Source organism: Tiliqua scincoides, chromosome 2 (genome assembly GCF_035046505.1).
Source record: "Tiliqua scincoides isolate rTilSci1 chromosome 2, rTilSci1.hap2, whole genome shotgun sequence".
Taxonomy (NCBI): Eukaryota; Metazoa; Chordata; class Lepidosauria; order Squamata; family Scincidae; genus Tiliqua; species Tiliqua scincoides.
Genome location: NC_089822.1, coordinates 83,890,644 through 83,908,586, shown reverse-complemented (window position 1 = coordinate 83,908,586; position 17,943 = coordinate 83,890,644). Strand labels below are relative to the sequence as shown.

The 17,943-nt window shown below is 45.3% G+C and overlaps 2 pseudogenes; both read right to left on the bottom strand.

Moving 5' to 3' along the window:
• Positions 1-17,943, bottom strand: part of LOC136638561 (zinc finger protein 91-like) — a 375,674-nt pseudogene that overhangs the window by 168,513 nt on the left and 189,218 nt on the right.
• Positions 14,369-14,485, bottom strand: LOC136642944 (5S ribosomal RNA; annotated as a pseudogene).

Below are 17,943 nucleotides of genomic sequence, written 5' to 3'. Positions count from 1 at the left end.
CTGGAGCTCCTCACAATCACTTCTGGTCTTCACCACTCGGAAAAGTTTGGTGTCGTCTGCAAACTTTGCCACCTCACTGCTCAACCCTGTCTCCAGGTCATTTATGAAGAGGTTGAAGAGCACTGGTCCCAGGACAGATCCTTGGGGCACACTGCTTTTCACTTCTCTCCATTGTGAAAATTGCCTATTGACACCCACTCTCTGTTTCAGTAGCCTTTTGTGAGGGACCGTGTCAAATGCCTTCTGAAAGTCCAGATATACAATGTCTACAGGTTCTCCCACATCCACATGCCTGTTGACCTTTTCAAAGAATTCTATAAGGTTCGTGAGGCAAGACTTACCCTTACAGAAGCCATGCTGATTCTCCCTCAGCAAGGCCTGTTTGTCTATGTGTTTTGAGATCCTATCTTTGATGGGGCATTTCACCATCTTTTCATAGAATTCCATGTCTCAAAATGTTCTCAGGTTCAGACGTGTTATGCTGTGTGGCTGCTCTTTTAGGAGCACATGCCCAAAGTACTCTTGAGTACCCAAACCTAGATGGAACAGATTCTTGGATCCCAACGTATCTGTATACCTATCTCCTACCCTCAGGATCCAAACACTGAATAGGTATATTCTGAAATCTGTAAGCTTGTGGAGTGGGAATAAGGGTAAATTCCAGTTGTAAATCTGTCCCCTATGTCACCCCCCCATTGTTGCCGCCACCCCCCACCACCGTTGCATCTGAGGTCCTAAAACCCTACTTTTCTGGTGACAACTGGAAGTGATGTTTTAGGCCCTTAGCAGGCCTTTGGAGGTCCAGGGAACCCTCACCTGAAAACCGGTAGTGGGGTTTTGGACATTCCAGAGGCCTCAGGAGGCCTTTGGAGTGACAAGGGAGGCCACCAGTGCTGAATTCATACATTACAGACAGTGAGGTGCACTGGAGTTGCTAGGTGGGTGCGGGGGGTGCTGGCCACACCAAGTGACATGCTGGGGGTGTGTGACACAACCTGGGGGAGGATGCACTAACATTGTGGGGATAGGAGCTACCGTGTCCTGCCATACACCATTGGATGTGGAATGGCCAGCGGAGTGCAGTGCAAGAAACAGAATTGAAATCGCTCCTTTCATTCAAATGTTATGGCCAAAAAACCGGAAGGAAAAATGCATGGAGCCGTATGGAAAGTGAAAGTGAGCCGTATCGCACGTTTACTCAAGAATAGGCTGATTTGCCATAGTCCGTTGAAAAGGGCAGGCTGAGAGGAACCCAACGACACCAGAATGGTCCCAATCCAATGAATGCAGCCCCCCAAAAGCACCTGAGAATCTCCCCCCTCCCAGCTGCAAGTCTGAGCAGGAAACGAAGCCATGTGGCTGCATTTACTCGTGAGTAGGCGGACCTGCCTTAGTTGAGGCAGGCTGAGAGGCTCCACGGACGTCAGAATGGTCCTCATACAATGAGTGCAGCCCCCAAAACACCGGAGAAGGAGGTTCCTCCCTCCCAGCTGCCTCCCTCCCAGTCTATGGAGCCCTATGGAAAGCAAAGCAGCCTCACAGTTACTTGCGAGTAGGCAGACGTGCCTTGGCTGGTGGTCAGGCCAGGCAAAGGGGAATGTGAGGACACCAGAAGGGTCCTGATCCGATGGAGCTGCTCCAGAAGGCAGCCTCCCACCCCCTATAAAGAAAAAGAGGCTTGAATGGTAAGGGGCAAGTTTTCTATTTTGCACTTGCAAAGCCAGGTGGGTCTTTATTCTGATATGCCTGAAATAGAAGAACTTTAAACTGGGCACTGGGAGGGCTGAAGAGCTCACTGATTCTTTTTGGGGGGTTGTTATTGCAGGCAGACTACAAAGTAAGCTCCATTCACCACTATAGAACTTACTTCAGAGTAGACATGCTTAGGCTTAGCTCATAGGCTGCAATCCTACCCACACTTTCCTAAGAGTAAGCCCCATTGACCACAATAGGACTTACTTCAGAGTAGATTCACTTGGTGGCACAGGACTGGCTCCCCCTTATTTAATTATTTTATTTTAATTTAATTATTTATAATTATTTATTTTAATTTGCTTGATGATGTCACTTCTGGCCATGACATCACTTCCAATGGGGCCTGGAGAGATTGTCATTCTAAAAAGTGGGTCCCGGTGCTAAAAGTTTGAGAACTGCTGTGATAAGTTGTTAGTAAGTTTACATGGGGGTGTGTGTGTGTGTGACTCTACAAGTTTTCAAAATCACTAAAATCAGACTCTGGAGGAATAAGACCACCATGTTATATATCAATCAATGCGTAATTTCATGCAGAATGCAATGAAACAAATCACATTGAAATATCAGTGTTCTAACAAAAGGTACAGCCAAAAAAATGGTGGGGGCGGGACAATGGTACATCACCACACCCACCTGGGGCATTGCCCTGCCCACTACATGGGGTGATGCACAGGCCTCCCGCACCGGGTAACACGAATCCTAGTGACACCACTGGTGAGGTGGTAAGCTGGATGGGAGAATTCTGTTCCAGTTCATCTGTACCAGGTGGAGAAGAGTCGTATTCTTGAATCCTCCTTTGTGCAAAACATGTCCAGCATGTAACCAGCAGCTTAGGAAGAGACTAAACCTTTCTTCCAATGTGGTTTTTACACCATGAAAATTGTTGTTTTTAGCATGGGCTAGCTTTCTAAAATATAACTGTATATCTGCAGTCTGCAGTGGTACAGCCCCAAATTCTACCATCTCAGCTTATTAACTCCATTCTATGTAGGTTGGGTCTAAAAGTGCCGACTGTAGGAATATGGTCTGGAATATGGTCTCAGCACAAACCCAGTTTTCATTCTTAACCAGAATCAATGCTAGAAATCATAACCCTAACTTGAAAAAGAAAAGTTAACTTCAGCCTACCTTCTGACAACAGTTTGCAAAATGATTGAACCTTTTAAAGAGAATTGTTGGCCTGTGCTATTTGTCTTCTTCTTTTGGCAGACCTGGCATAAACATTTGATTTAATTGATGTTCCAAATAATTTTTTTTTATAGTTCTCTTTAAAGTGGAATGGTACCTGCCTACCATGAAAAAAATGTTTCTGTTTTTCTGTGTGCTGTTTCTGTGAAGCATCAGTATATGAAAGGCAACTGTTTTTTGATTGCCTGAAAAGTTAACTCTTTCCAAGACTTTTGCTCCCCTTTTTGAAAGATGGAATGGTTCCCAGGAAGCGAAATACAGATACCAACATCAGCAGTATTATTTACTATTTTGGCTATCATGGTGCCATCTATCCTCTCTGTTGCTTGCAATCTAAGTAAGAAAACGTTTTTCATCATCAAAAGAGTGGTTTGAATATTTTTGTTTAATTTTGCCTGACATGTATTCAGTTTAGGGTACAATCCTAACCTGTGCCAGTACAGCCAGGCTGATATTTTTCCCCTTACCCCGTGTAACATCCCAGCCTGCCCTATGGGGCTACTTGAATCTGCGCCAGCTATTTAGGTGGCGCAAATCCGAAAAGCCTGTGTAAGGCTGCCAAGACTGGGGATTAGGATACAGCATGCACTGCTACTGTCAATCCCACCCCCTCCTGGGCCCGATTCTCCCTGTTCCACCCTCCCCCCACCCAGAAATGCCCCCTCCCCACTCCCGGAATGCCCTCCAGCCACCCTCTCCCACTCCCTGCACCTTCCAGTGCTAACTTACCTTGCTCAGCTGGCGTAGAGACAGGATCTGACAGCGGCAGGTCAGCGGAACCCCTTGTGCCAGCACAGCCTGCTCCCAGGTCAGTGCAAACATGCTTTACGGCATGTTTGCTAAACTCAGGAGCTGGCGGAGGGGGTCTGCGCTGCCCGTTTTTTAAGTTACATAGACGGATAACTAGAGTAGCCTGGTAAGTTTTTGCTTGCTTTGTCAGTACTGTTGCCCTGGTATGCCTTGTCATGTTTCTTTCAATGCATTACACTTTGTCATTTATTATTTCAGCTGCTATGGCCCTACTTACCAAAGGTGGTCTTGATGCTTGGTATCTGTCCCCAGAGGGCATGAAAGGGTGCTACAGGGGATAATTTTTTACACAGGCCCAGGGTCAAAAAGGGGAACCAGGGGTCAAAGGAGGGGCATTAGAAATTTCCTGGAATCTTACATTTTCCAATCTCACATGGATTTGCTGCCCGCACAGGATACATGGCATCAGCTGTTTCTGCAAGCCATATGTGCTGGGCCAAGGAACGCATACATGACACTCCTCAATACAGTGTCACATCTGGAAACAGGTCTGCCACACTGGCTGTTCAGCTTGTGGATCTGCTTACCACAAAGGGGTATACAGGACACTGCTGCAGGACTACAGCTGCTGCAGGAGTAGGTTTTGGTGCACATAGGACACTTTCGTTCATTGTAGTTTTCGATCACTAGTCATGTGACTGTGGCTGGATTAGGGCTGGTGGGTATGGCCCTTTAGCAAAGGAATTTTACAGAAAAGTTGCTTTGTGGAAGGTGGGCCAGGTTCCCACCTCCCAGAGAGAACTGCCAATAAATCCCATTTCAAAGTGTTTACTCCCTCTGTGCAATTCTCTGGGTTGGCAACTGGTAGAGCGGGACAGCTCATACCGAAGTATGACTGGAAGAGTTCCAAATGTGGATCCCTAGTGTTTAAATGACATGTTTCATCAAGCAGCCTAACGAGGCCAAGGGCTCCATACCGTAGCTTAAAGCAGAGCCTCCAAGAGGAATTTTATCAGATGGTACAAGGTTTATTTACAGCCCTTCCCAAAGGGGGGCTGAGAAACAGGGCAGCGGCAAACAGATAAGGGGGCAATGGGGGCAGGTGGGATGGGGCAGGAAAGGAGTAAAAAGGGGCCGGAGGAGTGTGGCAACAGCCGGAAAAGTCTCTGAAGCCCAGGTCTACCTGCCTCATAGACCTGGCCCCTGGTCTGCCCGACCTCCATCTTTTGCTCTCCACAAGGCCAACTGAGATTCCAGGAAATTTCCGGGTATCAAAACTTACTTCTGCAACAGCTGTAGTCCCACAGCTGTGTCCTGCTCCTATATACCGGGAGTGAGAATTCAACTCGGGTTGACTCAACCTGAGTTGTGCTAAGTGGCTGTTTTTGATGACTCAAGTTGACTCAAGTTGTGGATGTCACTGACCCTGACTTGATTCACAACTCGACCAGTGACTCAAAAAAGAGTCTGGACTCGAAATGACTCAAGTTCTTGTCTCTTTAGAGAGAGAGAGAGTGTGTGTGTGTGTTGCTTACTTTTTTTATTTGCCACTTCCATGTTGTGATCTTGGGTGATCTGGAAGCTGGCCTTCAGGATGGCAGCAGCAGACATGATGGGATGGTAGGTTGATCCCAGGAGGCATGGGCTGGGGGGGTGTTGAGGGGAGGAGGAAGGTTTAATTTTTTTTTTTGTTGCTCATGGCTGGGGGAGGGACCCGAAGACAGGGGCAACCAGGACATGGGGGAGAGGGCTGTTTGCCATTGGAATGAACAAATGGTTTAAGTGTTTTTCTTGACTTGTGACTCAACTCATTTCTTGAAATGACTGACTTGGGACTTGAAAGACTCAAATTCTTGAAAGACTCAACATGGAAGGAAAAGGGAATGATTTGGGGGGAAGGAGGGTTAGGAGTGCTCTACTTTTTAGTCCCTTCCCCATGGCTACTCAGAAGGAGGGATTGACAGAGGGAAGTTACAAGAGAAAGGAAGGGTCACAGCACAGTGGTAGCTACTGTCCTGAAGGCAGACTGCCAGGCCTCAGTGCACAGTTCCATGTGGTGCTTTGGAGAGCCGAGAATGAAGCATAGACAAAGGGAGTCTCTGGCTCACTCCTGGAGTCAGAAAGATACATAGACCGGCCCCCAGTATTTATTGGAAGCTGGGGGAAGGCTTATACAGGGTGACCCAAAAGTAGGTGGACAGTAAATGATAACATTTATTCCACCTACTGTCCACCTACTTTTGGGTCACCCTGTATATTGATCAGGGCATGGCAAGCTGGGGATCCTAACCAGATGTGTTTCTGGGACTAAGAATTATTATTTGGGGATACATAAAGGATGTTATTTGTGTGTTCATTTCCCCAAACCCTTAAGTAATCAATGTCTCTGTTAAGGGTGATCTGGCAGACCAGGTTGCCTACCCATATTGCACACACAAACTGGTGTTTTATAGCCTTGTCTTCTTCCTTTGGATATACAGGCATCTCCCTGTATCTGTGGGGGATATGACCCAGCCCCCCCCCCCCCGGATATGGGAATTGCAGATACGGGGACTAGCCACCCCCATCCCATGCACATTTCATTTAGGTTCTTTAGGTGCTTGGTGCCAAGCAAAATGTTTATTCCTTTTACAGGACGCTATAAGCATGCAAGCCTATAGCAGGATGTGCAGTCAGGCAGCCTAAACGCTTGAAGAGAGTAATCAAACGTTAACAGGAAGCAGGAAGTTAACTGCTGTCTGTTAATGTTCTACTAGTCTCATAAAGTGTCCAGGCTGCCTGCCTGCATGTCCTGCTATAAGCTTGCATGCTTATAGGGTCCTGTAAAAGGAAGAACGATTTTTGCTTTCAGCGATGGGTAAGAACCTAAATGAAGTTAAAGAGTGCCGGAGGGGGGATTAAGGCAGAGAACCAGATACTGAATCCATGGATAGGGGACACACACACCTGTATGCAGTATAGTAGCAGAAGACAGGGACTTGAATGTCTGACCAGAGTCTCAGAAAAAAACACCAAAAACACAAAGTCCATTGATTCACCAATTTTACGGGATGCATTGCAACATTGGCATAAGCAGGTAGGCCAGATTTCAACTCTGCTGCATGATACAAGGGCATACTCAGTCTATGATTATTACAGACTAAAAAATAATGACAGGACAATTTTGACAAATTTTATTTCTTGACAAACAAGAACAAGCAAGGAACTTCATCTACATTTCAAATCCTGCAGAAATAACAGGAATTTTTCAAACATCAGTGATGTGAGGCAAAAAGGGGATTTAACTTTCGTTGCCTGACTGAGCACAAAAATACTTTCAACACTCATAAACTGTATAAGGTTTCTCCGCTGTGTGGGCTGTCTCATAGAACTAAAGTTCACCACTCTAAATGAAACTCCTTCCACGCTCCTAGAACCTATAGGGTTTCTCCCCTGTGTGGGTTCTGTGATGGCTTAGGAGGTTACTACTGTTACTGAAGCTCTTTCCACACTGCTGACACTTATAGGGTTTCTCCCCTGTGTGGGTTCTCTCATGGACTTGAACTTTACCACTCTGATTGAAGCTCTTTGTAGTCCCCAGGCCCTGCAGACCCATAGACATAATTAACACATCTATATCTGTTTATGTTTCTATTTACAGTTACGTTCTTGTGAAGAGTTGCAGAGTTCCTATTCAAAGAAAGTGATTGGTCAACCCTGGTTCAATTCAGCCGTCTCCCCTAAGAAATAAAGTGGAGGTACTGGAAGCATATCCCCCCCCCCCAACCTGTATACTGATCATTTGAGTGCTGGGAAAACAGCAGCCATTATGTTAGCCTGCACTCATCCCTCTGGGTGCCTGGCTGGGCTTTCTTCCTGGGTGGGTGCTTGGAGTCTGCTAGCAACAAAGTCCTTCAGCCAAGATTCACTCCTTGCCTGCCCTGCTAACTCTGTGGCACAGAACTCAGGAGACACTTAAAGAAACAAGGATGATATTGGCCGTGTTTTTTGTTTTTTTTTTGCCAGTGACTACAGAGCCTGCTGCTTGCCTCCCACTTACCTCTGGGTCTCTTTTCCACAGACCCTGTAAAAAGCTGCCCTGCTTGGGGACAGGGAAGTGCAAGACCTCTGAGGGGAATTTTTATTGGGGGTACAAAGTTTCTTTAGGGCCCCTTCTCTTTTCATCATTTCATACAAACTTTGGATCACAATTTCAATGAATTATTCTATATAAAACTATGTCGCTTACCCAAAATGTGACTGCTAGTCTTTACACAATACATGCAAATATTTTCTGAGATCCCACAAAATTTCTGGCTCCTTTCCATTGACTCTCACCCTCCTTTTCGCTCCTGAGCCCTGACACGATGTATCTCCTGGTTGGGGATGGGGAGTGCAGGGCACCTGAGTGGAGTTTTATTAGGGGCTACAAGTTTCTTTGGGGCCTCTTCTCCATTGGATCATATTTTCATACAATCATTGGACCAGAATTTCTATAAATTAACAATATATAACCTATGTAGGCTTATCCAAAATGTGAATGTTAGTCTTTACACAATATATGCAAACATTTTATGTGATCCCACAAAATATTTCCAGCTCCCTGGCCCCCTTTTTTGACCCTGGACCCAGGTACAGTGTACCCCCTGCATTGTAAAATCCCATGAAATGTAAAATCCCATGAAAATCCCCTTTTGGCTCCTGGGCTCCCTTTTTGACCCTGGGTCTGTGTACGATTTTCCCCTTGCACCTCCCTCTCATGGACCCTGCCTGAAAGGAAGAATGTCATGCACAATAATTCTTCAGACACCACTCCCTGAAAGAGTTAAATTACATGGCAGCACACCATCAATATACAAAACTCCTATGATGATAATTTCACTGTGTGTAATGCATACAGGGTAATTCAAAGCACATTTGTAGGATGTTTCGGACAATAAATTCCTTCAGCTAGATCAATGGCTCTGCTGTACCAGTACTTATTTTCAATTTAAAATGAGTTTATCTTGAAGAAGAGATTTTATATTCTGAAACAACCCTTTTTAAAAAAATGTCTGTGTATATTTTTGAATAACAGGTTGTTGTCTGCTGCATCAGTATACAACTTATTTTTCACTGGTTGTTATGAAAGAGAAGGGGGACTTCCAGTGACCACCTGCCCCTCCAGGGCAGTGATGCCTAGTGCCAAGCATTCACTCCCTTCCTGTCCCTCACTCTTCCAATCGGTTTAACGTGCAGGTTGGTGGGACCAGACCTGATAGATCTAGTCCAAGAGATCCAGTTCCTAGAGGGATTCCTCGGGCAAAACCCCTCCCCAAGAATGCTGTTCAGCGTTGTTAAAATACTTTCGCTCTGACTGTAGTCCCTGCAGAGTGGAGAGGCTGACAAATCCACTGATCCCAGAACAGGCTTGGTTTCTCACAGGTAAATGTCCCTAAAGCAGAGTTAACCAAGAACTCCAATCAACTGGATGAGGAGAACAAACTAACACAAACAAAACCTAAAGCGGCTAGCCTGTTTTTAGTCCCTTCTTTATTTCCCTGGGGCTCTCCCCAGCAGCCTTCCACTCTGCTCACCAGAGAGTGGCTCTTCCTGACTTGCCCAGTCTGATGCACCAGAAAAGAGAGAGAGAGAAAAATCTCCTCTGGAAGGTCTGGAAGCCTCCCCAGCTGGCTCCCCTTCAGAACGGAACACATCAGAATTCGAACCTGGCTCCCCTTTGAACCTGAACACATCAGAATTCGAACCTGGCTCCCCTTCAAACCTGAACACATCAGAATTGGAGGGAAAATGAAGTACCTCAGAATTGGAAGGAAACTGGAGGGAAACCCCCCCCTGCAAACCACAACTGTTGTTTCATCACACTGGTGAATCAAGGAATATGTTAGACAAACATATGCACACACACCTTTCCCTCTGTCTTATTCCATTACATTATTATTAGGCTAGGATGAATCCCAAACCAATGATTTAAAATCTGATGGAAACCAAATATAACCACAGGTGTGCGCCACTTAATGATGGGGATACATTCTCCAATCCCTGTTGTTATGTGATTAGGTCATTAAGTGAACATTCATTCTATCGCCTTTGTTGTGTAAATGAACACTCCCTGCCAGACACTAGCTGGCTGCAGAGGCTACTGGCTCTTCTTTGCATTAAGAACCTCTGTGCTGTGTAAACAGATGCTCTGCTGCAGGCTATGGGAGACACGATTGCCTCATTAAGAGCATATTTATTGTGTTTTGACCACCGTCATGTATATGGTCTGTCGTTAAGCAAACGGTTGTTAATCCTGCATTTACTTCTTGTTTTTGTATTAATCTCAAATGTACCGGTAGTTTGTGTACTTAAGTGAGATGCAGTGGTGTAGCAAGTGAGGGGCAGGGGCCGGTCCTTTCTAGGTACCAGCTTTGGGGGGGGGGGTGACACTACAAGTGACCAAAATCGCTAACATCGCGGTGATTAGGAATAATACCATCTTGCTATATACCATTGGATATAGAATTTACAGCAGAATGCAATAAAAAAATCTAGAGTGAAATATCTTGTGACTCAACGCAGGTCAAGCTGTGCTGGATTTGCCCATCCCTGGGATCCAGTGCCACTTTTTTGGGGGGAGGGGGTTCTAAAATACCATTTTGGGCTGGTTGCAAAAATCTTTTAAGTAAAAGTTTTTTGTTAGGTATGCTTGACTGAACTGGTGAAATTCTGGCAAAGTATTCAGCTGCCCTCTCCGCTCATTCCTACTCTCTCAGGAACAGGAGACAAAATGAACAGATGCACCATTGTAGAGAGGAAGGTGTACTTTGTATTGCTCTTTTCAGAATTGAAACATTAAGCTTTCTTTGACTTTTTTAAAGGTACACCAGAGTGCTATATTTTAAAGGAGTGTTTTGTTTTTTCTTTTCAGGTATGGGAAACTTGCCATAGCTCTTGTCTATGGCAGAAGTCTTCAAATTGCTTAACCTGGAAGCTAAGCTATTGTCTATTGTTTTTTAAATGCAATTTTACCGGTGTATGATTTTTCAAGGCCGAGAAATACAAACAGCACCAGCTGAATTACTCAAGCCATCTCTGATCTCATTCATTCCTGTTCCTTTCCCTCGTGTTGGCAAATGCAATACATCCAGGGGTGACTAATGCAATATCATGATACTGAAAAGTTGTATCAAAGCTGGGCTGTCAGTTTTGCCTTTCTGGAAGGTGCTAAGCGTTTTGTCCTCTCTCCAGAACTTTAAAACTGCTGCTTCTTATGGTGCTTAGTTCATTTCCCTTCACATTTTTTTCCTGCTCCATTCTTCTGTTACACCCCATTTCACTTCTTTGAACCATACACAAATACCGTACAAAGTCACAGCTTATACTCTAACAGAAAGTCATAGATCTGGAAAGTACCTGGAAGAGTCCCAAAACCTTACAGTGCAGGAGGTCTGGTCTAGAGGATAGAGCCTCCATTTGCCCGAAGATAACATCAGAAGGTCGCCAGTTCGAGAACACCGGCAGCTCCCTGAATGGCGAGACCTTGAAGCAGCTGACAAGCTGAGCCGAGTTATTCCATCTGCTCTTCGGTGTGTGAGCGAAGAAGCGTCATGGCTGCCGTCCATGTGAGAATGAAGGAGCTGCTTGTCAGCCTGCGTGGGAGGCACTGGAGGCCAGAATTGAGATCAGACCCGGAAGATTGATCTGAAATGTTGTGTGGTTCTTGAAAGAGAGAACCGTTTATGATTGTAAAACCCCCCTTGAGGGATTTAGAAACGCCTGCCTATGTAAACAGCCTTGAATAAAGTCAGAGGAGTAATCAGATGACCAAAAAGGTGGTATATAAATACCATTATTATTATTATTATTATTATTATTATTATTATTATTATTATTATTATTACTACTACTACTACAGTGAATCCCAAGGTAAACTATTCCACTCAAAACTGGCCCCCTGCTCTGAATAACTCATATAACCTTCACTGTTGATTAACCAACGTGGTGTGTATGTTGTCATTTCGGGTGTGTGTGGGGGGAGGGAAGAGGAAATCAAATTCTGTTCTTTTTCAAGACTGATTTGAGCCTTAAATGGTCCTTCACATTATTTATTTTTTAAGCATGTATTTACCAGTCCATGAATTTTGTTCCAACAAGGAACAAAAATGGTTATCTAGTTTTCATTAAATAAGAATGTGCACCTGCTGTGGTAAGTAAGAATGGAGATGAAATTTACAGCCAAGATGGTGGACATGGGTGGTGGACAACTGTCAGTTTGTTAACAGTGACTCTGTTTCTCAGGGCGCAATCCGAATTGTGCCCGGGGCTAGCGCAAGTGCCTTGTGCTAGTGCAGGAGGGTCGCAAACATGCCGTGAAGCACGTTTGTGCCTCCTCATGTGTCAGCCTGTGGAGGCTGCATTCTGCCTATGTGCCAACAAGGACAGACAGGTCCACACTAGCCAAGCTCAGCTGGTGTGGGTTCCGGGGGGGGCATGGGGATGGCGGAGAGGAGGTATGTTGGGGTGGGGGGAGGGTGGGTGGTGGGCAGGCCCAAGGGCGGGCAGGCGGGGAGCAGGAGACGGAACCAAGACCTGGCAGTTATGCCAGATCATAGCCCCATTGCTGGGCAGCACGGAGTGGTTCCAGGCTGCTCCATTCTGCCTGGATCTGTGCCTCCTCTTTAGGTGACACACACCCGAGTAGATCCATTGGGGCCACTGCACTGCTGCAGGTCTACGTGGAGTAAGGGGAATTTTTCCCTCTTGCTTCAAACCGAGCCCCAAACTTGTGTTGGATACAACGCAGACTCGCAGGCCTGCCTGTTCCAGCACAAGTTAGGATTGTGCTGCCCCATGTTTTGCTTTCCCCTCTCCTCAGGTAGATATGCAGCAAAGATTAATCTCAAGTCATTTGGGTCTGCTGTGTGGACCTGCCCTTCACCAGATTCTCCCCTCCCCTATTATTAAGGGTTGACAATCTTCTGACTTCATCAGCTAACCTGGCAGTCCCATAACCCACCCCACATATGGAGCCACTGAGCTTCAACATCTCAGTCTAAGAAGCCATTAACTCCCCTTCTGCCAATTCACTGATTATAATTTTTGGTGTAAATACATATTAGATTTTTAAAGTGTACATTCATCAGAGGATTGAGGTTGGCTGTACCTCCCTGACTAGAGGACATGTGGTAGCAAGCCTGGTTTTGCTACCATGTGTGGAAATGTCCCTGAGAAGCAGCCTGGCCAGGCAGCTTTCAGGTTTTCTGTTCCTAAGGTTCTGTAAGGTAACAAGAAGGCACTTCTCAGTGATTTTCCCTGCTTCTGCATAAGCAGTTCTGACTGTAACTGCACGGTAGCTGCAGGATCCATGAATATTTCAGATTCGGAGATGAATTAGGTACACCCTCCCTTCCTGTCCAAAAATAAAAAAAACACACTCTCTCTTTTAAAGGTTTTTTTGCAACAGATGTATAAGGCAGCTACTTAGAGAGTGCTTCCTTTCTTTTCAAGATTCTTTATGTTCCTGTGATCGAACAGAATTAAGTTATCAGGAGGAGAAATCATCCCATTGGAAAAGGGCTTGGGACGGCGCTATGAAGAAGCACACAAATAGAGCTGCAATGGAATCTTCAGAGAATTCTGAAGCGAGGTGGGTGGGTGGAAAAGAACAGTTCCCTTCATATTTTAAGCTGCCTGCCTGCCTTGCCTTGTCTCCTTTACATAACCACTTCCTTTTGAAGCGTGTGCACAACAAACTTGGGGGAAAGGTAGGGAAGAAATACCAGCCCAGTATAACTCCAGCATTGTTGAGGAGATAAAAATAACATCACAGCTAAAGAGGATGACCTTCACTTGATTTTGAACGGTTGCACGAAAGCACTTCCCAGTTGCCGTTCTTTCTTCTTTTCTCTCTCCCCTCCCTCCAAGCCCCGCTTTTCTTTCTCTCTGGCAATTGCACAGCCTTGCCTACCAGGATCTAATCTGTTTTAAGCGGTAAAACGGCAAGGAAAGGAAGTCATTATTTTTGCATGAAGAATATAATGGCAACCATAAAACAGAGAGGGGGCCTGAGCCTGGAGGGAAGACCATCTGGGAATTACCCAATGGGGAAAGCTAATCTGCAGAATCTTATTTGCACCCTTTATGCAGCAGTTCTGGCCTAACAAGTAGTATACTCTGTTTCTTTCCACTACATAAACGAATATCCCTCCAACCCTTAGATATTAAATAAACCTTTACCTTCTTGTGAACACAAAAAAGACAACTAGTGGCACAGACACAGTGCCTTCCAGACTAATGATTATACTGTGACATTCGCAGCCATGATAAAATAAATACATCATTGTTGCGTCATCACCCCATGTCTTAATTTGTAAGAAGGGAGGTGCCAGATTTCAAGTTTGGCTACAAACCATGATTTTAGACCAGGAAGATCCTCAGCCTTATATATTAGCAAGGTGGAAATTATTATGACTGGTGTGTGTGTGTGTGTGTGTGTGTGTGTGTGTGTGTGTGTGTGTGTGTAATACTGCATGGAGAAACATAAGAAGCAACCTTATACAGAGTCTGACCATTGGGCCATCTGACACAGGATTGCTTACCCTGCCAGGCAGGAGCTCTGCTGGCAAGGGTCTTTCCCAGTCCTACCTGGAGATGCTAGGATTTGAACCTGGTTGGCAACCTTCAACCTTCAGTCTCGAAAGACTATGGTATAAGCCTACAGCACCCGGTATTCCCAGGCGGTCTCCCATCCAAGTACGAACCAGGCCTGACCCTGCTTAGCTTCTAAGATCAGACGAGATTGGGCATGTGCAGGGTAACAGTTGCTGGGACCTTCTGAATGCAAAGCATGCATTCTACCACTGAGCCACAGCCCATTGAAATAATGCAATTGTGCATGATTTGCACGTATTTCTTGCAACATCCCAGCACAAAGGCTATTGCATATGGCCCTTTGGATTCCAGCCTTTGTTATTTAAAGAAACTAGCAGCTCAATTCCATGCCCTGCCAGCCCAGACTGTTAAGCACCACTGACAGAGCACACACTGCATGCTAAAGTAAAAATCTCATTTACATGCCTTATTGGAGGTCACCTGGCCTCCAATGGGACTTATACCAGCCTTTTGAGGAATAAGCAAGGTGACTCCTGGGAGGCGGGTTTGGGCTGGGAAGGGTGAAATAGGATTTGGTGTGCATGGCTACCACTAAGATCCTCTTCTTCCTGCCCCTGAACTACCCCCAGTCTTGCCCGCTCCCTGCCCCCTAAATCACCCACTTTCATCCCATTAAACACTCCCACCACCAACCTACCTGCACCTCTGAGAAGGTGGATTGGTTGGGAGAGTGACTACTGCTCTTGTTCAGAGAAAGACTGCCAAATGGTCTTTTGCACAACGTTCTTTCTAGATCATTTAATGTTTTATATAAAGGTAGCCTGTAGGACAAGCTCTGGTCCCTCACCCCTTATTGGTAACAGAATAGATTAAAAACACATAAAACTGAAAAGGAAGGAACGCTTAAAGCATATTACCAATTTCACTGTGCATGCAACACAGAAAATAGAATGAAGGGGGCAATAGCCAAGGTTACCAATCTATCTCTGCTATGTTGCTGTAGATGTGAAGTTGTGCACAAGGTTTGGAGCTATGTGACTTCCTGTGAGCTCCTGGGGGAGGCTCAAGGTGGGTTCAAGTGGAGAAAAAGGAAAGAAGTGGGAAGCAAGGCAAGGAACCTGAGGCACTTTCCAGGAGGAAGACAATGAGGGTTTGCAAAGCTGCTCAGTAGGTGCTGAGTTGCAGTTTGTCTGAATTCAAAGATAGGGGAGCGGAGAAGAACAAAGAAGAGGGGCAAGTAAAAGGATGAGGGAAAGCTTGATTTCCTAGGTGCCAGGGTTGGCATGGAGATTGTGGTTTGATAGGCACTGCCCAAACAGATCAAATCTCAGACGCATCAAGGGAAGGTGGGAGGAGGAGAAATGCACACTTGGAGGGGGGGGAGGTGTCTGTCTTTATAGCTTTTTTGAGCATAGACCAACTTGGAGTCTTTTGTGGGATGGATGAGCTTATCCTTTCGTTTGAGATGCTTCTTGATGAGTGTCAGTTGCCCATTCATGGAGCATTTCCTATTGTGCCTGGGTGCTTTTTGATTGCTCGTGACGCCTGTGCTTATCTTAGCATAGGACTCCGATTGAGTTGCCAATGAAGTTTGTGAGGGGAAGCCAGGGGAATTTACCTTTGTGACACCCCCCCCCCCACCACCACCACCATGGTCCTGTTTGTCTTGAAGCCTGGAAGGACAATGGCATTGACTGAACATCTGACAGGATGGCCGGCCAAGGTTACCGAGAAGCTCAGTACTGGCCAGTTGATATCCCAGAAAATGTCCTCACCATACTGGTATTACCTTGCAATACTTAGCTAAAGGGGCATGTGTATTCTCAAGTGCAGTCATGGCTCATGAAAGGCAATGGTGAGGCTAGAGAAGCCTAGATAATGGCCTTTGGGAACGGAACCCTAGACTATACCCCAGAATTACTCTGCAATGGCAGGCATTCTTTAGCAGAAAAATGGTCTGAAAACCCTGGCATGAGATGAAAGAGGCCCAGAAAAGTCAGATCCGGGGACTTGATTCTGGCATCCCACATCCTCTTTCCTGCATGGAAAATGGCACAATTTCCTCAAGAGCAAGGTTATATGGGGGTGAATAGAAAAGCTGTGATCTACTGAGGTGCTTTGCATGTCACATTTTGGCACTGAAAATGAGTCATTTTTATGAATGTGCCTTTATTGTAATATTACTGAAGTAATATAACAATATATTTTCAGAATAAACATGATTTAACACAGATTCCTGAAACCACAGTATTTTCCCCCAAACCAACCATAGCTGTCACTCTCTTCCCTACTAAGGCTTTGTCATATGCAGCCATAAACCTTCGAAGATGACATTTCATTGTACAGGGGTTATGTGAACCAACTATTTATTTATGTATTTTATTAACGTTTCATGATAGAAGCCACAAGGTTGCAAATAAACTTGACTTCATAACATGCACGGCTCCCATTAACAATAAATAATGGGAGTGACACTGGTGACTCACCATGTATTTGCTGCAAAGAAAAAGCCAGCCCTCCCCCTTAAGTGTTCACTTTTGCTGAGTAAGAAGGTGTTATATGACAACTGGACAATGAAAAAGAATGCTGCGGCTGGAGAACTTGGGTGTACCATAAGAACATAAAAAGTGTTTTCAATCCAATCCAAAACCTTTATTGGTATAATAATAAAAACATAAGAAGAGCCGCACTGGATCAGGCCAAAGGCCCATCAAATCTAGCTTCATGTACACAGTGGCCCATCAGATACTTCCGGGAGCACACAAAACAACAAGAGACCGATATCCTGGTGCCCTCCCTAGCATCTGGCATTCTGAGGTAGCCTACTTCTTAAATCAGGAGGTTGCACATACCCATCATGGCTTGTAATCTGTAATGGACTTTTTCTCCAGAAATTTGTCTAATCCTCTTTTAAAGGCATTCAGATACCATCAACACATCCTGTGGCAAGGAGTTCCACAGACTAATTACATGCTGGGTGAAAAAATACTTTCTTTTGTCTGTTCTGACTCTCCCAACACTCAATTTTAGTGGATGTAACAATGAAACACAGCTATGCTGTTGTGTGGTACAAAATGGAGAGGACCACTCCCTTTGGAGTTTGTTGCACAGCCCGTGAATAATGTTTAGCCAACAAGTTAATGTCCCATTGTCTTAGGTTGCTACCATTTGCTAGCCTTTTTCTCTAGAATTGCCATCCTTGGTTCACTCACTTTGTATGGAGAATTTGTGTGACACTGTTGTCAGATTGTACTATTTGCACGTTTTCCCTTGCTGAGAGTGAAACACACCACCCACCTTCATGTGAATGAAAGTCCACCCACCTCCACATACAACACTGCTAAATTCAGGACAGGGTTAGCACATTTTATTTTTTTGCCTGGGATAGCAATATAGTCAGCAACATATGACTGAACTATGGTTGGTACTGGAAATCACCTTGGTGAAATGTGTTCCCCAAATCAGTTTGTATGTCCACTTCACTGTTGGCTTTATGGCATGCCACCAATATTTGGATTTTAGTTAGTGCCTGTTAGTGCTGGGGGACTTCAATGTTCATGCCGAGGCCCCTGTGGCAGGTGCAGCTCAGGATTTCATGGCTGCCATGACAACCATGGGCCTGTCCCAGAAGATCTGGGCCCCGACACATACAGCAGGACACGTGTTGGACCTGGT